This window comes from Sus scrofa, chromosome 17 (assembly GCF_000003025.6).
Source record: "Sus scrofa isolate TJ Tabasco breed Duroc chromosome 17, Sscrofa11.1, whole genome shotgun sequence".
NCBI classification, from domain to species: domain Eukaryota; kingdom Metazoa; phylum Chordata; class Mammalia; order Artiodactyla; family Suidae; genus Sus; species Sus scrofa.
The window spans coordinates 59,981,315-60,008,035 of NC_010459.5; the positions used below are offsets into that span (position 1 = coordinate 59,981,315).

The 26,721-nt window shown below is 45.2% G+C and overlaps 1 non-coding gene across 1 annotated transcript; it reads left to right on the forward strand.

Moving 5' to 3' along the window:
- Window positions 1–26,489, forward strand: LOC106506737. Its single transcript, XR_002339999.1, has 3 exons — window positions 1–315; window positions 5,122–5,212; window positions 21,198–26,489. It is a non-coding gene; the product is annotated as an uncharacterized LOC106506737 (transcript).

Genomic DNA, 26,721 nt, shown 5'->3' on the forward strand with positions numbered 1-26,721 from the left:
GCTGCTGCCGTTTTATTTTCCTCCGCTCCCTTCCTAAGAATTCCGCCCTGGCTTATGAGCTTAAGGCTCCACCGCCCCATCTGATCAACACAAAAAAGGCCAGAGAGCAGGAGGGGAGAGTTGAGCGTGTCTGGGGCACAGTGACCCAGAGTGGCTGGAGGAGAAGGCCGGCTGGGAAGGGTGGATCCCACCGGGGGAGGACCTGCCACCACCCACAGGCTCTGGGTCATCCCAGGCGTCTCCACTGGGGCAGGAGCTCCAGGACCCCCTCTCCTACTGTCCCTTCTCCTGAGGCTGCTGATGCTGACGCTGCAGGTGAGCCCGGACGGGTACCCAGAAGCTGGCAGGGGATCTACCGGCACAGGTGTGCAGAACTGAGCTCTGCCCCTGGGAGGATAAAGGAGGGACGGACTGAGTGAGACGGGCTGCAGCTGGGAGCTGCGTCGGGGGGGGGGCTTTGGTAGAGATGAAGGAGGGGTTGAGGGTCACGGTCTGTTTCGGGGAGTAGCAGGACTGACTAAAGGGACTTACAACTCGTTGACCGAGCACACACACGCTTGGGTTTGTATCGGCACGTTTCCTAACGATTCTCCTCAATTGCGAATGTCAAAGACAGTGTGGGCAAACCTGAGCGGGAGGGAAGGACTAAGCCCGCCGCCCCCACCCCCGTCCCCTGCACCCGCTGGGAATACAGACAGGAATCGAGTTGAGAAAAGTATGGGCTTGTTCCCTCTGCACTCACAGTGGATGGAGCCAAGGCTTGTGGGTTCTGCCCGCTTGGTCCGCTTTCCTCAGGTGCTGGGTGGGTGGGCAGAGGGGTGGGGGGCTCAGGCCAAAGCCGGGGTTCAGCAGGTGGGCGTCAAGATGGTCGCTCAGCATCCGCACCCGGCTGGGACCTGGGCTCTGCGCTTGGCCTCGTCCTCACCTTCGCTCAGGTTGGACCCTTCTTGAGGGCGGCAAAAAGCCCCACGCGCGGACGGACACCACCCCTGGGACTCAGATTCAGCTGCTCTGGCATCGGGGCTTTAAGGGCTCTGACTTCACCTCGTTAAGCTCCTTTTCTTCACCTGAAAATGGAGCTGATCCCTGTTCTTCCCTGACCTGGTGCTCGTGAGGGTGAATGAGGAAGTGCAGGGGTGGCCTGGCACCGAGACGGCACAGCCACTGTGCCCACCTGCCAGCGTCTCTGCTTTCCCAGCCGTGGTGAATGGTGCCCTGTGCACGCAGCGCCCGGGGCCAGTGCTGGTGACCTGATATTTGCTCCGGGCCAGGTACTTGCACAGGCTCTGGGGTGTGACAGTAAACGGAAGCCCCCAGTCCTCTCGCAGGCTCTGCTTCTGAAAGTCAAAGCCTTGCTTGGCACCCATTCCTTGGTGTTTGGAGGATTTTCTTGGTTTTGTTTTGTTTGCCACGTAGTGTTGTGAAGCTTCCTAATTAGAGGCAAACTCACTTTATCCCAGTACCTTGTGGAATCCTGTTTGATGAGCCCAGGTTAGCCTGGATTTGACTGTCGCAAACCAAACCCTGTCCCCATCTTTCCCTTTCTCCTGCCCTTACCCCCAAGTGGCCTCAGTAGAAAGCAGAGGCGTGGCACGTGTGGCCTCCTAGTGCAGAGTCGGAGCAGGTGAATTCATGAGGGAGGGTGTGCTGGGTGGGGATAGGGGGTGCTGCCGGATTGGACTGTCTGGGTGGGCTGGTGTTCGCTCACCCTGTCCCCGGATTTTAGGTATAAATCCTAGAATGGCAGTTGGACTGCTTGCTCTCAGAATGGCTTTGCACTTGTAAACTTCACCTAGAACCCAAAGAGCTTTTGCTTATGTGATTCTATTGACTGATGCTCACTTACCATGTTAGAAATTAAGACTGGGAAATTTTATTTTATTTTATTTTTTAGGGCCACACCCGTGGCACATGGAGATTCCCAGGCTAGGGGTTGAATCAGAGCTGCAGCTGCCGGCCTACACCAGAGCCACAGCCACGCCAGATCTGAGCCCTGTCTGTGACACCACAACTTATGGCAATGCCGGATCCTTAACCCACTGAGCGAGACCAGGGATCAAACCTGAGTCCTCAAGGATACTAGTCAGGTTCATTACCGCTGAGCCACAATGGGAACTCCGAGACTGAAAACTTTTAACCATATTTCTCGATTCATTAAAAACGATAAACCCATTACACCTTAATATAAATCATGTCTATGAAAAAGAAACATATTTTTAAAAATTCCATTCTGTTTGAAGATGGCACTGTTTTAGGTTTTTGCACATCTCTTAAACAGTCGGCTTAAAAGCAGACTGCCAGAGTCTCCTCTCTGATTCCGAATTCGGTCTGTCGTTTGGTGAAAGCATATGAAGCAATTCTGGCCACACACAGGCCTGTATATGGAAAGGGGGACGAGTTCAGAGCCTGGAACAGATACTTGTGAATATTCTTCTTTCACGTGACACCAAAACCCGACAAGGGGTCTTTTCTTAACAGTCACTCGCCACGTGGAATCTGGAGGCAAAATGAATGCACTTTCCTTACTCTGTTACATTAACTGTTGGCGTCTCTTACGTCCAAATCAACTGACTCTCGCCTGTGCTAGATCTGAGACCACGATGCGTTACCCAGTAGGAAACTCAGCTTGTTGAATTGGGCAGATCTTCCAAATGTTGACATGGTTCATTCTACAGAATCAAAAAATCACGTGCAGTAATATCTCCACTGATAGCATCAAAAAATCTTTACATATTGGGAAGCTGTCAAGCTCATACTATTTACCCAAGTTTTCCAAACTTCTAATTTTTGCTGGAAAGCTTCAATTTCATTGCCAGTAACGTGACACTGTCCATCGTTTTTCTGGAAGCGGTGGCCTCCCTCTGTTCATTGGCAAAGAACGGTCCATAAAATGCCCAACCCCAGAAAACCATGGTTGGTAGTCATCCCTACGAATAAATGCTGTCAACCGTGTTAATCACACGATGCTTTTCTTTGAGACAAACACTCTAGCTGATGGGCAGCAGTGGGTTCACGAAGGCTTCCCACCTCGAGACACAGAGCATGTAAACGACACACATGAGTGCAACAAAGCGACAAATTAGTAGTATTTCCTGCCTCATCCATCCTCAAGTGATTTCGTTACTAAGTGAATTCACAAATTACTTCATTGAGACCAGATTTTTTGGGGGGAGGGTTCTTTTTAGGGCCGCACCCCTGGTATAAGGAGGCTCCCAGGCTAGGGGTTGAATTGGAGCTGAGCTGTGGCTGCTAGCCTACACCACAACCACGGCAACGCGGGATCCAAGCCACGTCTGCCACCTACACCATAGCTCACGGCAAGGCCGGATCCTTAACCTGCTGAGCAAGGCTGGGGATTGAACCTGTGCCCTCATGGGTGCTAGTCAGATTCATTTCCAGTGAGCCACGACGGGAACTCCGAGATCAGATTTTTTTCTTCCTCCCTCCCTCTCTCCTTCCTTCTTTTTCTTTCCTCCCTCCCTTCCTTCCCTGCACCTGCCTGGCAACACAGCGCTGGAGGGGTTGGTCCCACGGCCTCCACTGGTGCTGAGGCACCACCAGTTTTGACACCAATGTTTGGCATCATGTTAATATCACACGGCACCATAGGCAAATAGTGTCTTGGATTATTATGAACATGTTTGGTCTTGTGGCGTCTCTGATAGGGCCAGAGATGCCCACGAACCAAGCTGAAACCTGTTCCAGGGATTTTTTTTCTTTCTTAAAATTTATTTATTTATTCATTCATTCATTCTTTTTATGGCTGCATCCATGGCATATAGAATTTCCCGGGCTAGGGGTTGAACTGGAGCTGCAGCTGCAGGCCTACACCACAGCCGTGGAAACAGTGGATTCAAGCTGCAGCTGTGGCAAAGCCACCTTAACTCACTGAGCAGGGCTGGGGATCAAATCCACGTCCTCATGGACTCTAGGTCAGGTTCTCAACCCGCCGAGCCACGCCAGGAACTCCTGCAGGGAAAATTTCAAGGTGCAGGTGGATGTTCAGAACCACAGCATCTTTTTTTTCTTCTAGATAATAGCAAATTACTGGAAATAATCTAAATGGCCATCACTAGGCGAACGATAAACTGCCCTTTATTCCTAGAGTGACGTGCTCGGTGGCAGTAAAAATGAAGGAAGTAGGATGTCAACACAGGCACACGATTAAGCTGTGCACGCGCGTGCGTGCGCGCGCGCGCGCACACACACACACACACACACACACACACACACACACACACAGTATTTTGTGTTGGTTTGACACCTGCCGGAGGGCTTACCTCTTTCTATTGCAACAGTACATGTTTCGTTATTGTTACCGTTTTTGAGAGGGGGAAATTATTGAGATAAAAATTATAAATAAATAATTCTGGAGTTCCCGTTGTGGTGCAGTGGTTAACGAATCCGACTAAGAACCATGAGGTTGCGGGTTTGGTCCCTGCCCCTGCTCAGTGGGTTAACGATCCGGCGTTGCCATGAGCTGAGGTGTAGGTTGCAGACGCGGCTCGGATCCCGTGTTGCTGTGGCTCTGGCGTAGGCCAGTGGCTACAGCTCCGATTCGACCCCTAGCCCGGGAACCTCCATATGCCACGGGAGCGGCCCAAAGAAATAGCAAAAAGACAAAAATAAAAATTAAAAAATAAAATAAATAACTCTCAGCATAAAGCATTATGTAAATATGAAGTACCAAGTTCTATTATTTTATTGATTACTGGATGATAAAGTCTAAAAATTAGGGGAAAATAAAAAAAGCAAAGAGAGCCCACGCAAATCCTACCACCAGTTAACATTTGGCGCTATGTTGCGGTGTACATATAAATACGGTTGTGCTTTTCCTGATGGGACAGTTTGAGTTCCCACTTACTGTGTTCTGCTAACGTAACTGTCCCATTTTAGAGTTTTAAGGGTCCCTTCCATTGGTAACACCGCATCAGAGTTCTCTGGTTAGTTCTCTGGTCACAGAATGGAAGTGGTGATTATGAATTGAGATGTCAAGAACAAGAAATTATGGTTATCAAAATCGAATGCAGTTCCCTTTATCCTCTTTCTAATTTTAGAAGATTGGTGTGACTTCAGGCAGTTTCTATCTGCCTACTAATTAACCTCATCTGTATTCTTAAGGTCAATGTTGTCAGGGGCTTCCAACAAGAAAACGATGCTCCTACTAACCACACAAAGGTGGGGACTGGAATTCAGTTTCTCAGGCGACCAGGTGAGAATATACTTTACTCAGAGGCTGGATTGCAATTTTGAATTTTTTTGAGCCCTGTCAATATTTGGTTGGCACAAAATACATTAGTAGGGAGACGTGGCCTTTTAGAGTCTTGAAAGACTGCGGAGAATTGCAGACGATGTTTTATGTGTACTCAGAACACGAATCTGTGGACATCGCCAATCGAGCGTGCGGAGCTGGCCCACAGATTTGCACACGATTTTCTTCTTCAGGGAATTCCAAACAGCGGACTTGTCATTTCGGGTGTATGAGCACAGGGCAGCCGAGGGGAGGCAGTCACACACCCACAGCCATTGCAAGGTTTGGCAGCCCCCAGTGAGCCTTTCTTTCCTGTAATTCTTGTGATCAATTCACTAATTGATTTTTTTTTTTCTTTTTAGGGCCCCACATGTGGCATATGGAAATTCTCAGGCTAGGGGTTGAATGGGAGCTGCAGCTCCCAGCCTATTCCACAGCCACAGCCACACCAGATCTGAGCCATATCTGTGACCTACACTACAGCCACAGCAATGCTGGATCCTTAACTCACTGAGCAAGGCCAGGGATTGAACCTGCATCCTCATGGATACGAGTTGGGTTCGTTACTGCTGAGCCACAACGGGAACTCCATAATGAATGTTTTTAAAACACATTTCCTGAATAGAAACGAACATGGCCAGAAACCAGCCATACTTATAATAAATAGGTGCTAACTGTAAAATACACACAAACGAAACCACACTTTAAGCCCTATCCGTATTCCCTTGTCTGAGAATCTCTGCCCCTGAGATCTGCGTCTCTGTCTCTGTTACGAGGGAGATGAGCAGACAAAGAGGCATCAAAGACCCAACTGCGCCAGATGGAGCCTTTCTCACCAGCGATTTCAGCATGATGGAGGCAGAGAGAGGTGCTAACGTCCTCGGGGATTTGACAGCTATGGGCGTGTCTGCAGAGCAGGTGCTGGCACACGATAGGCAACGATCTTTAGTGCTGTGTCTTCATAGGCTCCGAAATCATCTCATGAGCCACATGAAAGTGTAAAATCCTTGGGTATCCCCTGCCCCACGGTTCAGAACCGACTCTGCAGTTATTACGAGATTGGGCACTAAGCACTGGAGGCTGTTGTGAGGATGAGGAAGAGAAGGCACGTCACGTGCTGTCCCCGTCCCCCAGCATGGCCAGCACCCTCCTCCTCGGGGCGGTCACTGTGAGTTCCAGGGAGAGCGCCAGGCTCTCCAGCGATGCAGGAGGTGATGGGTCGTTACCACCTTGGAGCTGGAGGAGGAAGACCCAGGACCCCTCCCCGAACTTGTGGTGAGGCAGGGCAGCTGCTCCAAGGAAAGGCCCCCATCGCCCCCTCTGATTACGCACGTCCCTTCCGGCAGGAGGCTCCCGAGGCCAGGGCGGAAGTGGTACCAGGAACACTGGTCTGGGAGTCAGGACAGCTGGGTTCTGGAACCCACCCCACCTCTACCTGAGTCTGACTTCAGGCAAATCACTTTGCTGTGTGAGTGTGAGCTGAGAAAGTCAGAATCCCCTCTGGCAACAGGCTGGTTAATTCCAGCCCCCAGGCCTGCTGTGGCCCATATAGAGGCTTAAAAAAAAATTATTATTTAGGAGTTCCCGACATGGCTCAGTGGTTAATGAATCCGACTAGGAACCATGAGTTTGCGGGTTCCATCCCTGGCCTTGCTCAGTGGGTTGAGGATCCGGTGTTGCCGTGAGCTGTGGTGTAGGTTGCAGATGTGGCTCGGATCCTGCGTTGCTGTGGCTCTGGCATAGGCTGGTGGCTACAGCTCCGATTAGATCCCTAGCCTGGGAACCTCCATGTGCCACAGGAGCGGCCCAAGAAATGGAAAAAAAAAAAAAAAGACAAAAAAAGTTATTATTTAAAAATAATAATAAGAGGATGGTTACCAGAGGCTGAGGTGGGGAAAAATGGAGAGAAAATAAGATAAGATAAAGTGAAACAGTGGTTGCCAGGGGCTGGAGGGGATAGGGGGTCATGGGGAGTTACTGTTTAATGGGTATGAGTTTCAGTTCTGCAAGATGGCAGTTTTGCAGACAGGTGGTGTTGACAGTTGCAGAACAATATGAATGCACTTCACATCACTGAATTGTGCACTTAAAAATGGTTAAGATAGTAAATTTTATGTTACATGTATGGTACCATGACTTTTAAAATTGGGGAAAAATAGGGTGATTATATTAAATATTCTGCACTTCTAGAGGCTTTTTAAGCATTGGAAAATCTGACTACATGGAATGTACATTCCCACATAGTAATAAGTAGTTGGGGCTTGAGTCACCCGGATGTCACAGTCCCCACCAGGCCCTATTGTCTCCAGGTCACAGTCCCCACCAGGCCCTATTGTCTCCAGGTCACAGTCCCCACCAGGCCCTATTGTCTCCAGGTCACAGTCCCTGCCACGCCCTGTGGTCTCCATGTCACAGTCCCCACCACGCCCTATGGTCTCCATGTCACATTCCCCGCCACGCCCTGTTGTCTCTGTCACAGTCCCCACCAGGCCCTATTGTCTCCCTCACTCTGAGGTTGAGTATCAGCTGATGTGCCAAAGATGTCCCACGGTGATGTTGCCAGGATTTTAACACTTGGCCCATGTATTTCATTTCCACCACCTTCTTGAACTTCATGGGTCTTTGAGTTACATACTAAGTCACCTACAGCACTGCCATCCTCTGATTCATAGAAAAAAAGTTTAAATAGTTCATATTTTTGCAGTGTTTACAATAACAGTACATACCTACTGGAAAAACTCATCTACAGACAGTTTTCAAGGCTCAGCAGTTAATGATAAACATTCTCAAGCGTCAGGGGCTTCAGTGGGTTCGCACTCCAGGCATCCCACATCCTCACAAACGCGCTATCCTTTTTTGTTCCTCATCTGTACAGTGGGGTCAACGATAGAGCCTACATATAGGGTTGCTTTAAAGATGAAGCAGGTGAGGGCAAACAAGACGTACATAAGCTCCTTGCAAATGTCAGCTGTATGACCTCACCCTTCTTTCCCTGGAGGAATCATCACTGTTGACAGATTGGTATGTGTCCTTTCAGAGCCTCCTCTATGGATTTACTAATATGAATCTGTACTAGCAAAGTGGGGTCAGATGTGGGTATTACTCAGGTTGCCTTTTCTGTTTTACAACATGTCACGCCTCTCATTGTGGGTCAGGGCAGGTACACTCTGAAAATTGCAGAGCCCTATGCCCTGTGAGGGCTGCACCATTACATGACTCTTCCATAGGGGTGGATACTTATGTTTTTCCAATGTTTCACTATTACAAACCCAACTGCTGCCTGTTCCTTATTCCTGTATCTTTACATATCTGCTTATTTCTTCAGGACAGATTCTCAGATCTGTAATTGCTGGGTATGGTTCTTTAAAAACGCATTTGACTCTTAGCCTAGCTACTTGCTATGCACAGTGGTTTATTTTCACCCTCTTTTTCCCGTCATTTTTCTCCTTCTGGCTGTTCAACAATATGTCTGATACACGACATTAATGTATTTAATCAGTGGACCTGGTGTGGATGGATACCCAGAGATTGGTTCTTTCCTTTTTTTTTAAAAGATTTTTATTTTTTCTATTATAATTGATTTATAATGTTCTGTCAATTTCTACTGTACAGAAAATTGACCCATTCATATATATGTATATGTATATATATTTTTTCTTTTTTCCACATGATCCTCCATCATGTTCCACCACAAGTGACTGGAGCTAGTTCCCTGTGCTGTACAGAAGGATCACATTGCTTATCCACTCCAAATGCAATAGTTTGCGTCTACTAACCCCAGACTCCCAGTCTATCCCACTCCCTTCCCATTCTCCTTGGCAACCACAAGTCTGTTCTCCAAGTCCATGAGTTTCTTTTTTTGTGGAAAGGTTCATTTGTGCCATATATTAGATTCCAGATATAGGTCAAATCATATGGTGTTTTTCTTTCTCTTTCTGACTTACTTCACTTAGTATGGGAATCTCTAGTTCCATCCACGTTGCTGCAAATTTTGTTCTTTTTTATGGCTGAGTAGTATTCCATTGTGTATACATACCACATTCTAATCCAATCATCCGTTGATGGACATTTAGGTTGTTTCCATGTCTTGGCTATTGTGAATAGTGCTGCAATGAACATGCAGGTGCATGTGTCTTTTTCAAGGAAAGTTTTGTCCAGATATACACCCAAGAGTGGGATTGCTGGGTCATATGGTAGTTCTATATATAGTTTTCTAAGTTACCTCCATACTGTTTTCCATAGTGGTGGTACAAAATTACATTCCCACCAACAGTGCCAGAGGGTTCCCTTTTCTCCATACCCCCTCCAGCATTTGTTTGTTGATTTGTTATTGATGGCCATTCTGACAGGTGTGAGGTGGTACCTCATTGTAGTTTTGATTTGCATTTCTCTAGTAATTAGTGATGTTGAGCATTTTCTCATATGCCTGTTGGCCATCTGTATATTTTCTTTGGAGAAATGTCTATTCAGGTCTTCTACCCATTTTTCAATTGGGTTGTTGGTTTTTTTGCTGTTGAGTTGTATAAAGTTTTTTGTATAGAGATTAACCCCTTGTCAGTTGCATCATTTGAAACTATTTTCTCCCATTCCATAGGGTTTCTCTCTTTTTTTTTTTTTAACAGTTTCCTTTGCTGTGCAAAACTTGTAAGTTTGATTAGGTCCCATTGGTTTATTTGTTTTTATTTGGTTTGTTTTCTATGGAAGATCATGAGAGTAGAAAAATACACATTCACCACCCTGTCGATTGAGAGAAAACACCATCTTTTATGGTGCCTAAAATTTGCTACATTCTAAGCTGGAGTCTACTGTAAAGATCTTGCAGGAATATTATATTCCATAAGCATTATTAAAGAGGACTGTGTACCAGCTTCTGGGAGATGGACATCCTATACACTGTGGCTTTAGAAGTGTGCCTGGAACACAGAGCATAATTTTTTATCATCTTTTTTGGAGACTTTGGCTTGGTAATCATTTTTGCAATCTATGAGCTGCTATAGATCTTTCTTCTAATGACCAGTGTGCTGGAATGATCAGGGTATCTTGAAAGCATTTAGCTAGAGACGTACAGAATGTTTATAAAACGGGCTGGTTTTGTTTTTGATGAGTCATCATTGAAATCTATGGAGAGAAGCTACCAACAGCCTCTGTGGGTTGTGTCATAAGTGGTGGAGGAGGAATTGCAGCCCTGGTGATGGTTTCTTATTGTGAGTCTAGGTGTTCCTTAGGATTTTATCACCCCAGGACCATGGTCTGCCAGGAAGCTGAAATTCAAATTCTAAACTGCAAAGGAAATTAGAAAGAAAAATGCCCCAGACCACATGGCAGTATCTCATGCTACCAACTGAAGCTTACAGGGGTTCTTAGGAAGTTGCTGGCCTTTGTCCTGGCTCACCTCCTGCTGGAAACTGGGTGCGGTTCTCAGGCCTCCTTGTCTAGAAGTTGTCTCCTTCAGGAGAAGATGTTCTTTTTTTTTAAGATTTTTTTTATTATAGTTGATTTACAATGTCTGTCAATTTCTGCTGTACAGCAAAGTGACCCAGTCATCCATAAATATATCCACATTCTTTTTCTCACCCTATCCTCCATTAAGCTCCATCACAAGTGACTAGACTCAGTTCCCTGTGCTATACAATAAGGTCTCATCACTCAACCACTCCCAATGCAGCAGTCTGGATCCACTAACCCCAAACTCCCAGTCCATCCCACTCCCTCTCCCTCCCCCTTGGCCACCACACGTCTTCTTAACATTAACATCGGAAAGAAGTACTTCCTGTAGCTTTTTTTCCAGGGACTCAAAATATTTATACACACAGTGAACTGCAGACCCTTAACCCACTGATGGGTTTGGTCTCTCTAATTTTTAATAGGCAGAAATTCTCCCAAACTCCAAAAGACCTGCAAAGATGACTGTCCAGGCTCTCTCTCCATATAAACCCTCACCCCCTCTCCACAAAATGTGCAGGGTTTTGTTACAAAGAAGAGACACAGAGTGTTCACAAGGGGGACCTGGGGCAACGGTCTCAATCATTAGTGTGCAAACCAATCACCTGGGAATCTGGTTAAAATGCAGGTTCTGTGTCAGTAGGAGGGGCAGGGCCTGCATCCCTGAATCTCTCACTCATCACCATCCCGCTGGCTTGCAGGAGGTGGTGAGCTGGTCCACAGGCCTCTGCAGGTGGACCACGGATGACCCAGAACACAGAGGTTAACAGGCTAAAAGGCAAGACCTGTGCGAGGATGAAACAGAACATGCAGTGCCTGGGGCTTTTTTTTTTTTTTTTTGGTGGTGGTTTGATTGCTTTTAACATCTTTAATAACGTATTAAAGCTGGCATCCACAATGTTTAATCTGAGGCTTTGTGCCTGGGAGCTGATAATGCTGAAGCCATATCCCTAAGAATGTTTTCTGAAACTTGAGGTCAAGATGGAACAGCTCGGCTGGTCACAGATAGGTCCAGGGACCATTTAGGGTCCTGGAAAAACATGTGGGGGAAATAAATGCATCCTGTTGTGTCAGGATCCAAGGCCCTGTGCTTGGAACGCCTGGGCTGGATCGAATCCATGTTCCTACCCCCAATGCATTCTCACAGTTATCCCATTACCCGGATTTCTGCAATTACTTACCACTTGGTCCCCTCTGACTGTAAACTTCCATGAAGGAAGGTTCCAGGTGGGGATTCCAGGGCCTGCCCTCAGCGACACCCGCCCCAGGCTCTCTGTCCTATCACCTGCTTTACTTTCTCCTTTCATTACCTGAAATGCATACCTTTATGTCTGATGCTCTACTGGTGGCCAATCTCCCAATTAGAATGGAAGTTCTAAGAGGGGAGAGACCCTGCCTTTTCACTGTTCTCACCACAGAGTCCAGAATAGGCCCCTGCACATAGTAGGCTCTCAATTAAATATGTTGGATGAATGAATGAGAACAGCAGAATACAGGGTCTGGCTGGCAGGGTTACACCGTGTCTTCCAAAAAGACCTGCTCAGCTCCTAACCCCCGGCACCTGAGACTGTGACCTTATTCGGGTACAGAGTCTTTGCAGGTGTGACCAGTTAAGATGAGGTTATGCAGGATGCGAGGGTGGGGCTTAGTCCAGTGACAGCATCCATGTAAGGGGAGGGAAGTTTGGACACAGAGAAAGACACAGAAGAGGGCTTGTGAAGCTGGACACAGAGATCGAGTGATGGGTCCACAAGCCAAGAAACCTCAGGGACGGCTGACACCCCCAGAAGGAGGGAGAGGGGCCTGGACCAGACCCTCCCCCAGAAGGACTCAGCCCTGCAGACACCTTGACTTTGGTCCCGGCCTCCAGAGCTGCAAGAGAATACATTCCTTTGTTTGTTTGTTTGGCCACGCCATGGCATGTGGAAGTTCCCAGGCCAGGGATCAAACCCAAGCCGCAGCCGTGACAATACCGAATCCTTAACCACTAGGCTACCAGGGAACTCTAAGAGAATGCATTTCTGTTGTAGGCGTCCAGTTTGTTGCAGCCGTCACAGGCAACTAACTCACAGGGACTAACACACTAGTTAGAAGATGTGAAACAGGCCGATGGGCCTTACCAGTCATGAAAAGTGCGAGAAGCTAAGTGTCACAGGCCCGCTGCCCACACCCAGCGTTCTAGTGCAGCCGTCTAGTTCTGTAAGGATGCTCATTATTGCCATGTGGCTGTCCATAAGGACAGGATGTTATTCAAAAGTAATATATTGGCAAAAAGACATGTCCACTAGCACGTTTCACTCTTGAAGAGTCACTACAACTGGCTACAACATTTAAAAACGTGTATTCAGTAGGTGGCAGGGGTCAGAGGAGCTAAGTTTCTTGTGAATCCTCTCGACCTCCAAGAAAGCAGTCACACAGGCTGAGAACTGCTATAAGATTTAAGGCAGATTTGGAGAGGGAAACTGTCTTTTTTCCGTGTAGGAATCCTATCTATCTCTGTCAAAATATGCTTGATTTCCTAGGACACAAAACCATCTTTTTACATTCCTTGTAATAGCTATTTAGTGATCTTCATCCCAACAGTCATCTTTGCTCACTTAGAACCTAAGCATCGAAGTGCTCTCGCATCGCATTGTGTGTGGTTGGCATTTAAGATGTTTCCATATGCTCATTTGTGTCTGAGCGTACAGCTCTTGTGCATGTAATTTCAAATAGCCATATGCCCATCCATCACGTCAATTCACTGCGGTGTGTCTATCTAAGGATATAAATCTCAAGGCTGCAACAAAAGGCTGAAAACCCTCCTCACGTGCAGAAAATATCCGTGACATTTCCTCTCTCTATTGTGACTCTCAGGCCCCCGGAAGTTCTTAGCATCTTTCCAAAGAGTAAATAGCACTCATGCCTCTCAGGCATCTTACACAACTAAAGGTCTCAGATGTAGCTTTTAGGATAATAAATGGAATATACAATAATAAACATAAAGCAAACATGTGGTTCTTGTTTTCAAGTGGAAGGACTACAGTTGGCACTGTTTTAGAGCCAGAAGTCGGGGTGATTAAGGAGCAGAGCGTTGCCAACACAGTCATAAATTATGGAGAAGTATGGAGAAACAGTGCTGGAGAAAACCAATTTGCTTGCACAAAAATTTAAAAATGCATGTTGGAGTCCCTGAGGCAGATGAGTTGAGTTCTGGTAGCCTTGCAGCGTCTTTGTCTTGCAGGGAGAGAGGGGAGGGTGGAAATGGGTCCACCTGGGGCCCAGGCCAGCATCTTGTGATGCAGGTGCAGCCTCCATGGCGGATGCTGATGAGCGAGCAGTGAATCTGCTGTGAAAGAGAGCCAAGGGGGAAGCAGCGGAGACCATGTGGGCTCGGAGGAAAAGGGGACAGGGATGGCTGCCTGGAGCTGTTAAGACCTAAGACCAGCTGTCTGGTGAAGCAGCCTGCTCTGGACTCGGTGGCCACAGAGGGGAGAGATGAGGAGCTGGCTGGGGGCAAGGTCAAGGCTGTAGCCCCCTGGACTTGAATCTGGGTTCCTCTGCCTCCAGGAGGAGAGCCTGACAGCCAGGGGGCCTCTCAAACGCTACAGAGCAGACAGGGGGCTTCCTCCAGGATTTGTGAAAGAAGAAAGGAGGTGACGAGCGCAAGGGTTCCGCCGCTACCACTGAGTCCTCCCTGGGCCTCGCTAAAGCTTCTCTGTGAATAAACCTGTGCTTGCTCAGCATCCCTGAGCAGCTCTGTGCCTGGCAACCGGAGGCCCCTTGAGACCAAATTCCCACCGTAGGGCCCCTGAGAGCTGCTCTCCGTAATATTTCATTCTTTCCCCTCTCCTTTCTCCTGCAGCTCTGAATTCTGCCTCTCTGCTGACTGCCCGCAACCTTTTCAGCCTTCAGTAAATAAAGTCACTGTTTCTCCTAAAGCAGTGAGAGACTCAGTAGCAAGTCCAGGTGACTCAAGTATACACAGTTGGTCCCACTTTATTTTACCTCTTTTGGCCATGTCCACGGCATGCAGAAGTTACTAGGTCAGGAACCGAACCTGTGCCACAGCAGCAACCCTGAGCCACTGCAATAACGATGCCAGATCCTTAACCTGCTGCACCACAAGGGAACTCCTATTTCACCCTTTAAAAAAAATTAGTAGATTTTATTCCTTAGAGCCATTTTACAGTTGCAGATAATAGGCTGGCAAGTTCAGAGTCCCTTCACACACCCCCTCACTTTCCCACTCATCCGTTTCCTCTGTTATTAACTTCCGGCATTACTACAGCGCTAAAATCGATGAGCCGATCGCATACATTTTTATGATCTAAAGCCCATAGTTTACATGAGGACTCACTCTCTGTGCTGCATGGGTCTTGACGATCTGTAGTGAGATGTAGCCTCCCTCCTCGGGTCAGAGTTTCACTGCCCCGAAGTTGGCCTGTGCTCCATCTCTTCATCCTCGCCTGCCCTCTGAGCCCTTGGCAACCACCGATGCTTCTGCTGTCTGCAGAGTTTTGCCTTTTACAGAATGTCACACGGCTGGAACCTCAGACTGTAGGCTGTTCAAGATTGTCCTCTCACTTAGCGGTGGACATTGAGGGTCCCTCTGTGTCTTCTCATTGGTAAGTACTTTTCCACTGTGGAATAGCATGGATGTGCCATCGTAGGGTCACCCATTCATCGACTGAAGGGCATCTTGGCTGCTTCCAAGGTCTTTTTTTTTTTGTTTTTTGTTTTTGTTTTTGTTTTTTACTTTTTAGGGCCGCACCCGTGGCATATGGAGGTTCCCAGGCTAGGGGTTGAATCGGAGCTACAGCTGCCAGCCTGCACCACAGCCACAGCAACACAGGATCCGTGCTGCATCTGCAACCTACACCACAGCTCACGGCAACACCAGATCCTTAACCCAATGAGCAAGGCAAGGGATCGAACCTGCGTCCTCATGGATGCCAGTCAGATTTGGTAACTGCTGAGCCACGGCGGGAACTGCATCAAGTTCTGATGATGGTGATTAAGGCTGCTTTAAGCGTCTGTGTGCAAGGTTTTGTGTGGACGTAAATTTTCAACTTCTTTGCATAAATGCCATGGAGCACGACTGTTGTTGGACCATCTGGTAAAGAGTATGTTCAGTTTTGTGAGAAACTGCCAAACTGTCTTCCAAAGTGGCCACACCACTTTGCTTTCCCACTAGTGATGAAGGAGAATTCCTGTTGCCTATCTAACGTTTTAGATGTAAAATTAATAAAAGCTTCTTTCAGAATTTTAAACAAAACAAGCTCTATGAAATAGTCATTAAAAAACCTCTTTGGACTCCCCGCTGTGGTGCAGTGGGATCAACAGCGTCTCTGCAGCCCCAGGACACAGGTTCGATCCCAGGCCTGGCACTGTGGGTTAAAGGATCCACTGTTGCCGCAGCTGTGGTCCGGGCCTCAGCTGCAGCTTGGACCTGATCCCTGGCCTGCGAACTCCATGTGCCCCGGGGACAGCCAAAAAAGAAAAAACAAACTAACAAAAAACCTCTTCCTCACCCCTCAATTTCCCCTCTGGTCTGATTTCACAGGGGTGACCACCTGACACATACGTCCCTCCAAGCATTTTTGCTATGTTTCCAAAATTCATAGGCTCGACGTTTATTCTAATTTTATGAACATTAAGTATTCAAGGTAAACATTCTGACTCGTGCAGGAATGACATTTCTCTGCACAGACAGACTGTCAACTTCCCTCTGTGCCACCATGCCCGGTGCATTTGTGATGCTGGTGAACCGCTCGGTCCTGGAGGGGCAGGGCCATTTTCAGTTCCCCAATGTGGTCACTGAGTGATTTCGCTGTTTCTTCTTCTCTAAAAGTAAGTGACTAAGACAATGGTGCTTCTTCCCTTAAAACTCCGGTCTTGAGGAGCCAATCGCTGGCGCTGACGCAATCTCATGGGAACGTCCCGCCACTGGGAGAAGGTGCTCTCTGAATACATTCAGAAGTAGACTTATGACGGTTGCCTTTGCTTTACATTTTTACATCTCATATTTTGTGTGTCCTTACAGCTTCAGGTATCATTTGCAAAAAGATATGGTAATAACGACGTAGAGTTGGCTTTCAAGGAGACAAAATGTCCCGAAGTTTCCCATTAGCATCCCAGCTTTCATTGTACACACGCACACACGCTGGTTTTAGCGTCTGCTCCGTGCAGAATGATCTATGCAGCAGGGATCACGTGAGAAACACTTGTTCTCTCAAGATGCTTCATTTGGTGTGGCTGCATCTTCAGCAGTTCCAGAGAACGCCCTCTTTCCTGCCGGCAGTCGTTAGTCAGTGCTAGGCGGTATTGTTATGCGCGAGAAACAGAATCAAAATTTTTGTGGTGGTCCAGGCATACTTTTTGTTTGTTTTCACATGTAATAGCTGTTTTGTATAAGCAGTTGATAATGCAGTTCCTGAGTCTCTTAGAGGCATGTTCTGGCTGAAGCGCAATGACGGATAAGGCACGGGATCTTGCTGCTTTGGGCAGTCACTCTGTGATGGTGCTCGAGAGAGGGACGTCAAGCCTCATGGGATCATTTTCCTGTCAGTGGAGCCATCACCATGTTGGTTCCTTTGTCATTGGCAAATGTGTGGCTTACTTCCTTCTTGCTTTTTCACTCCACAAATACTTCTTCAATCTGATCCACTATGAGGTAAGTTTTGCAAGACTCCAAATCTCCCAGAAGGCAGAAACTTTTACACCATCACACTGCCAGACTTGCAAAGACTTCGGGTTATTGCCTCACACCCAAGCCTCGGATGCATAAAAAAGCATCACACATTTATTTATATTACCAAGCATTTTGTGTAAGAATAATATAATTCAGGAGTTCCTGTCGTGGCACAGTGGTTAACGAATCCGACTAGGAACCATGAGGTCTCAGGTTCGATCCCTTGCCTCGCTTAGTGGGTTAAGGATCCAGCATTGCCGTGAGCTATGGTGGAGGTTGCAGACGCGGCTCGGATCCCTCATTGCTGTGGCTCTGACATAGGCCGGTGGCTACAGTTCCGATTAGACCCCTAGCCTGGGAATCTCCATATGCCATGGGAGTGGCACTAGAAAAGGCAAAAAAAAAAAAAAAAAAAAAAAAAAAGACAAAAAAAGAATAATATAATTCAGGCAAAAAAGTTTTGGTAACATGTTTTCAACAAGGAACTTGAGACCTAAAAGTCATAGCTTGGGCAAATCTCAAAAATCCCTTATTACCAAATACAAAAATGGTTGGGTATCTGTAAATAATTATTTCACAAGCTTTAATTGACCTGTTAGCCTCTATAGAATGAAAACATGCATATATGATATAGAATTCGTCATATATGATACACTGATGTTTGAATGATGAGAGGAGAATGCATTTTGTTTTATTGTGTTTTCCATTCCATTCACTTAAAAATATCTTCTGATTTCCCTTATGATTTCTTCTTTGACCCATGAGTTATCTAGAAATGTTTTAACTTCCAACATTCGGAGTTGTGATTTATCTTTTTTTTTCTTTTTTTAAATTGAAGCTTGGTTAATTTACAATGTTGCATTAGTTTTAGGTGTACAGCAAAGTGATTCAGTCATATATACATATGTATCTATTTTTTTCAGATCCTTTTCCCTTATGGGTTACTGCAGAATATTAAGTATAGTTCTCCATGCTATACAGTAGGTCCTTGTTAATTTTATATATATATATACATACATATATATATATATATATATACATATATTTTTTTTTCCCTTTTTGCCATATGGAAGTTCCTAGGTGAGGGGTCAAATTGGAGCCACAGCTGCCAGCCTATACCACAGCCACAGCAACTTGGGATCCGAGCTGTGTCTGTGACCTACACCACAGCTCACAGCAATGCCAGATCCTGGACCCTCTAAGCAAGGCCAGGGATCGAACCCAAAGCCTCAAGGATACTAGTCGGATTTGTTTCTGCTGTGTCACAATATATAGTACTGTGTATGTGTTAATCCCAAACTCCTACTTTACCCCGCCCCCATTAATTATCTTTATTAATGGTTTCTAGCTTAACATATTCCATATGATTGTAATTTTTTGAAATTTGTCAAAACTTGCTTTATATCCTAGCATATGATCAATTTTGGTAAAAGGTCAATGTACATACCACAGTGTTGGGTACACTGTTCTATTTATAGAAATAATCACTTCAAATCAGTTAGTTATGTTGTTTAAATATTTGATATTCTTACTGATTACCTGTTTTTTAAAAAAAATCTGCTTGTTCTATCAGTTTCTGAGAGAAATGTGTTAAAATCCCTGCTTCCCATTTTAGTTTTGCTAGTCTCAGATTTGCGTATCTTGAGGCTGTGTTATCAGGTAAATATGCAAATTTAGAGTTTCTATATCATATTTCCCTCGTAGATGGAGCCTTTTCTGATTTTTAAATGTCCCCATTTATGACTAATAAGACCTCTTGCCTTAAAGTTTGGTATTTGTAGCCAAATAACTAGATGAACTTTTTTGGTTGGTTAGTCTTTGGAAATCTATCTCTCTATCTTCAAAGACTAACTGAAAAATATAGAGAAGATCATATATAGAGGGGAGATATACATGATATACATATATATCCTTTTACTTTCAACCTTTTCATATTCTTATATTTAAGGTGAACTTTCCTATAAACAGCACATAGCTATGTTTTGTCTAATTTGGTTTTTTAATTAGAACATTTAGTGTTTTCCATTTACTGTATTAAGCTACAGAATAGTTCCATCACCCCAAATATTTCCTTATGCTTTTCCTTTATAGTCAAATCCTCCCCTAGCCTTTAACCCTGGAAGCCACTGGTCTGTTCTCTGTCCCTGCATTTTTACCATGTTTAGAATGTCATATAAATGGAAGCACATGGAATGCCACTTTTTAAGTCTAGATTTCTCACTTAGCATAATGCATCTGATATCCAGGCATGTTGTTGCATATGCAGCAATAGTCTTTGTTGTTGTCATTGTTGAGTAGTGTTCCATTTTACAGATGTATCACAACTTACTGACTTTTGGCAACCACGAAGCTGCTGAAGTCATACTCATTTTTATGTAAACATAAACTTTTATTTATTTTGAGTAAATATCTGGGAGTGGGCTGATTGGGTCATAGGAAATGCATGTGTGAACTTTATCAGAAACTCCTATTTTTCATAGTGACTGAATTTTGCATTCTCATTAGCCCTATATAAGAATTACATGTACTCTCCATCTTTGTCAGGTTTTTTTTATTTTAACAATTCTAATAGGCATGTAGAAGTATCTCATTAGGGTCTTAAATCTAAATAATGCATTATTTGCCATTTGGAAAAGGGTCTCTTCAAGTCTTTTGCTTATTTTTAACATTGGAAAATCAATTTTAGCAAGGCCACAAAAAGTAAAGTTACTATATAAAATTAATTGTAGTTCTATATATTAGCCATGAATAATTGGAAATCAATATTTTAAAAACAAGTGTCACTCACAATGTCATCAAGCAAATGAAGTGTTTAAGTATAAATTTAAAATATTTAGATAAAAATCTAAAATATACACAGAATGTGTTTGAAAACTTTTATAAAATATCAATGAAAGACATCAAAGGCAACTTAACTGAATGGAAAGATGTACTACCGTCTTTGTGGATTGCAAGGTTGAATATTAAGATGACAATTCTTCCCAAATTTATCTATAAATCCAGTGCAAGCCTATTCAACAGATTAGCAGAATTTTTAGATATGAATAAGCTGATTCCAAAATTTATATGGGAAGGCAATCCACCTTTTGCTTTCATTGGTCTTACTATTTTTACTGTTTTCAGTTTTATCGATATATACTTTTATCTTTGTTACTTCCTGTTTTCTGTTTGCAATTAATTTGCTCCTTTTAAAAAGGTTCCTTAAGAAACTAGTAATAGAATCTTAAATTATTGAGTTGAGATCTTTTGAAAGACTTTTCACCTGCATGTGTGAGATGAACTGACCTTCCTTACTCAAATACACAAGTTAGAGAAGTGACCGTCTAAGAACCGCCCCCAACTCAACAGCTGTCCTCATTTTAAATGTTCACGCTCCCACAACCTTTTGAGCATCTGGTCTACATCCCGTTCCTCAGTATTCACGCGTTGTGTTCGTTTCTCATCACAGCGGAAAGGGTGAAGGAACTGAGGCTCCCAACAGCTTTGCCTGTGTTGATGTGGGTGGAGAGACAGAGCTGAACCCAATAAGAAAGCATGAACTATTATTTCAAGCCAGCGCACTGATGTGTTCTACAGATGCTTGCTGAGCACCCGGTCTGTGCCAGCACTGTGCTCAACCCCTGGGGTCCAGGGTGAGCGAGAGCACAGGCCCGCAGGAAATTTCAGTCTGCGGAGGAGACGGGGACAGAACACACAGTCACACTGACAGTTGTTGGATTAACGTCACCAAATAAATGGTTCTGTGACATTAATACAGTTCTCTGCTTCCGAGGTTTACTTTTTTTTAAATTATTATTATTTTTTAAATGACTTTTACTTTTTTCATTGTAGGTGGTTTACAGTGGTTCCCTAGGTTTACCTGCATGTTGTGAATTGCTTAAAAGGAAAAATCACGGATAAATCCTTGATTTTTCGATACCAGGATCCGTGATGTGAACGATCTCGCACCCCCGTGCCCTGAGGAGGCGTTTAACACCAGTGCGAAGGAAAACCACGCTGCAGGTGTGCACGGCGGGGCCACGGGCTTCCTGTCCTCTCTGTTCTGTGAAGGTTTTCCTGCTTCCCTATTGACGGGGCCCTTGGTCCTAGCTGTCTTTGGGGAGACAGTTCGCTGTTCAGAAAGGTTGCAGGCCCTGGGTTAGAGCAACATGCCTTGAGGTCTGCAAGCCTCCTTTTTCGTCCTGGCAATGATATGATGTGCCATTTTCAGTTGGAAGAGCTGATACGTAAATATCAATCTAAGAGAAAGTCAAATGAACGAGGGAAGTAACAGAAGCAGGTGATGGGATCCTGAATATCTCTGTGGATTTCTCATCTGTAAAATGCCAGCAAGACGACATCTAAAGTTTCTGACCTAGGATTCCGTGAGTTTTTCAATCCAAACCACCCTTACTGAAATGTGCATCTATTTTATTTTATTATTTTTTATGACCACACCTGTGGCATATGGAAGTTCCCAGGCTAGGGACTGAATCTGAGCTGTAGCTGCAAAACCTGCACCGGCAGCTGTGGCAATGCTGGACCCACAGCACCAGGCTGGGGATTGAACCTATGCCTCCACAGCCACCTGAGCCATTAAGGTCAGACTCTTAACCCAATGCCCTACAGCGGGACCTCCAGGAGCTCTGTGCATCTATTTTAACAACAGAAAAGCCTTATTTATTTTGCAAGACAGTTTGTAGGAAATTTGGAAAATTCCAAGAAACAAAAAGACTGAAATAGAAAGCATCTTTAATACTACCAATTAGAGATAAATCTCACTAATGCTTTAGCTGATACTCGATATTTTTCTTTGCATTTTATATGCATGTGTGTATGTATATACACATTATGTTATATTTACATATGTATGTATTCACAGATTTATATACATAATCACAAATGCATATTTGTATATCTACATTTTTGCCATTATCATAGTATAAAACATATATATGCATATATTATTTATAAATATATGGGTATGCTTTTTTATATGTGCATATTTATGAATTTTCTCTTTAAAAATGTAATTTTACTGTTTATAACCTAACGGTGTTTTCCCGCAGCATCCTGTTGTGTCATATTTTATTTTATGGATGAGCTTTAAGATTTTTAACCAATCTCCTTGTGCTGGACATTGATGTTTCATCGCCACTTCTTGTTATTCTTCTGCAACATGCTTCAGTGAACATATCTGAGTTAAATGTGTGCCCCATTCAAGCATGATTTACTTAGCACAAATGCAGACAGGTAGAATTGTTCCCTCAAACTGCACACACAATTTAAGTGTTGCAATTCATTCGTCTCCCAGCAACACAAAAGAAGGTGTGGTGTACTGTTCATCTCTGATTATTAAATGCTTGAACCTGCAATAGCTTTCTTGGCCACTTCTATTTCTTTTATCCTTTGTTTGTTCTTTTCTTTGTCCATTTCTGTTAGCGTGATTGTCATTTTCTCTCTGATTTTAACCTCCTCTCTCAAGAATGTCTCTCACTTTGCTGTCCACCTCAAACACTGTAAATCAACTAGACTTCAATTTTTTAAGAATTGCAGAGTCCAAAAAATAAAATAAAGTGAGTCTGTTGTAGAAAAAACAAAAGTCCATGTCTCTGCCTGCCAATATGTATTTCAAATACGTGTTCCTGGTTTATCATTTTCTTTTAAATTTTGTTTATGGTGTTTTTTTTTTTTGCTACACATTTAAAAAATCTGTCTAATCTTTTTTTCCAACATTTGCAATCATGATTAGAAAGTTCCTCTATTGAAATATCCCTCCTTATTTTGTCTAGTATGCCTATAGCTTGACTTCACATTGAAACACTTAATCGGTTCTGGCGTATGCCCCAATGCCATTTAGCCAAGAATCACCCTCCTACTGGTTTGATAGGCTGCCTTTGGCCAATAATAACAAATAGAAAAATTCTTTCTAGGTCAACCTGTTTTTCAGATGTTAACAGTGGATTTGGACCAAGAAAATACTCCAAATTTTCAAGTCCTTTACTTCTTTGTTTCTCAAACACTGTGGCTGAGAGAAAGTGGCTTCCAGACTCACCGTTTAGTGGGGAAATACGCCTGTCAGGATGCTTGGATTATGAGGTTATGTGCCCTTTATTATTTCAACAAAATGAAATGGGTTCTCTCTCTCTCTGAGCTCCAAACTAAGCGTTCATGTTTGCGGCGAGACAGCCTCTGTGGCCGGATTGGCCACTGAAAGTGCTCAAGTGGGACAATTCTGTATTAATCTTTCCCTTTCGTGTGCTCGAAGGGCCTGACTTTCCTTTTCCTGTCCGCAGAGACGGCTCCTCGGTTCCCACTGCTCGTGGGGCGCGGGACTCTGGAGAGCCACGGTCCTGCATGGCCACGGTTCACATGCACCTGCCCAACCACCTGTCCGCCTTCACCAGGACAGGGGAAGACACCTGCGTGGCCTCAGACTCCACGTCCCCAGGCAGATGGCCTCCACGCCCCAGGCTCGGTTCTGCGGAGGGAATTCGCTGTGTCACCCAGGACACGTGCGAGCCTCCAAAGTAACGTCAACCCTGTGGGCAGAGAATGAGTTAATCACAGTCACGAGAGCTGACCATCTCTGCTTCTTGGTGCCAGAAACTGCTCAGAGCGGTTACACGTGTCCTTTGGTTTTGAATAGCTGAGCTGCCGCGAGGACACAGGCCCCGTGACGGTAGAGGAGCCCTGCTCCGTCCGTGTCCGGGTTTCTCTGTCTCCACACTGCTGGCACTTGGGGAGGGAGGAAGCGTGTGGGGTGGGGTGGGGGAGGCTGCCCAGGGAGCTGTAGGATGATGACAGCACCCCTGACCTCTACCCACCAGATGTCAGGGTGCCCCCAGCTGTGACAGCAAACAGGTCTGCAGACCGTGCAGACTCAGCCCCAGGGGAGAAGCCTGAGCTTCATAGGGTGTTCAGGGCTCTGGAACAGGAAAGAGGAGCCGGCCGGCTCTGGCCAGGCCTTTCCCGGCTCACCTTTCGGGGTGGATTTATGTTTCGGGGTTCTACCCAGGGTTTCACAGGCTGCTGGGTCTCCAGGCTTAAAGAAGGTGCTGGCATATCCACTGTTCCCATCAGTTTGGAAACATCAAACCTCTTAAAACGTGAAAGGTTTGCTAAGAAGATAAAACCACCCAGGATCTGCTTTCGATTTCTTCATTCACTTTCATTCTTCCAGGTACACTTCTAAAAGGAAAATGCCCAAGTATTTCTTCCTCTCAAGGAGGCTTTTCCCGTTGACCTGGTTAAATCCCCAAAGGGATCCCCCAACACAGACACACTCAGTCCTTGGCCCCCTGGGGATGGGATTGTTGCTGCCTTGTTCCCAGCACCTCAACCAGAATCTAATACATAGTCGCCTTTGTTGAATAAGTAAATGCTTCAAACAATTATTTTTTTAAAGTGTCATTTAAAAAGATTAATTGTATAGATCAAAGTTGACGTGTTTTCAATGAAAGCATCTCTCTGAACAGTATATAATAACTGAAGCGTATTTATTATGTTTGAGCCTTGTTTCAAAATCCCTCTCTGGCTTTTGGTAAAAAGCTGTGCTCTCAAAAGTAGGGCTGTAAAAAAAATACACGCTCTTATTTTGATGTGCTCATCTAGAGAAATTATCTTGTCACCAGAAGTATTGGATAAGAAGCTATTTTAAAAATCTATACTTGTTAGAAAAGTGATTGCCTTAATTGAAATAACCATAAGAGCTCTATTTTAGGAGAGGAATTAGATTTTGTTAGGCAGCATAAACTGTGTATTATTATTTTAAAAATTCTTTAAAAAACAGTGCCTCGCATTGGATTGAAGAATACTTTTAAAGCTATTCAGCGTTTCAATTATTCAAGCACCAAGTAGCAGGGGGACAGGACAAGATGTTTGTTATTGAGGCTTGTTCTGCTGTAACAGGCAGTTTCAGATCCTTAGCGGTCAAGTTCAATCACAGAAGACATGTCCAGGTTGTTACGCCAAAGACCTACATTTGCTCTCTCCCTTTTCTTTTCTTTTGCAATTGCGCTTTTCTCTGCAACATGGAAATAACGACTGCCTCTCTCAGTGTACCATTCAGATTTCAGAAGGCTGAGCCACCCAGAGCGGGTCACGTTTCCGGGTCCGAGACAGTGATTCGCCACTTTCGACGTCGTGGGGAGTGAAATTCGACACATCCAGTGGGAACGACTGATCCGGAGACCAAGGAAGGATCTGAAAGGTCACAGGGTAAAGCCATAGTGGGATCCACACCAGCCAGGTGCTGTGGGCATTGGGGCCCTTCCTGGAGGGTTCCTGGCGGTGAAATAGGAGCCGGGGGCGGCGATGGTTGGTGTGTTCTGAGCAGGTCACATGCTGTGTCACGAACCCCCATGGCCCATGAGGAAAGCCGGGCTGACTTGTGACTTCTGCTGCGGACCCTCGGCCCTGCCCCTGCGGCTCCCCCCCCCGCCAGATCATACATGTCAGTATTAAAGAGTCTTTTTGATGTGACTTTCAATGTGTCAACATTAAAATTTTTTTCTTAGACAAAATGTAATAGATTCACATAGTCCTTAACATGTTCTTCTCTGATGTGATAAAAATATTTAAAGTTTTCTCCCACCCTATGAGTTCATTGTTTTCCTTCCTGGTTTGAAAGAAATTAGAATATTTTCATGGAGCTGTAAAAATATTGTGGGGCCCTGGCACTCTGCCTGCTATGCCTAGTGGAGAGGGGGCCCGGCAGTGAGGTGTTGTTATCTCATTTACTGACGAGGAAACCAAAGCCCAGGGAGGCTGGGTCATTTTCACAGAGTCACACAGCTGGAGTAGGGGGTCTGACTAGGGGGGTCTGACGGCCGTGCCTTTAGTTTTCATTCTTCTCTGTAGACCCTGGAATGATGCGTCAGCTGGGGATCCAGTTTAAAGGCGGACTTGGCTTGGGAGGCTTGGGGTGGGGCCCGAGCTTCTGCCTATCAGTGTAACGAGCTCCCAGATGACGTCGCTGGACCACAGCCACACTGAAGAGCGAGGCGAGGCCCGGGGACCCTCTAAACCAGATGCCTGGGGCTGAATTTCCCAACTACTCTTAGGCTTTCAACCCTTTTAAATCACTGACCACTTTGTGCCTTGAATGACTATGACCATTAATGTCTGTATTTCCCTAAGCTCCCTGATCTTTTTTGCAGTCGCGTTGTCACATTAATGTTTCATTAGGTTATGGTTTTTGTTGCATTTTTCATTACCCTCTGATGGATGGTGGCTCTTTTCAACCAGGAGAGGGGGAAGGAAAAAAAAGAACTCCATAATGATTTGAAAATGGGCCGACGACTGTCTTTTGATCGCTATCAAAGACGAGGTAAATAATAAATGAAGCCGGAGGCCCCGCTCTGGGTGTGCCGTG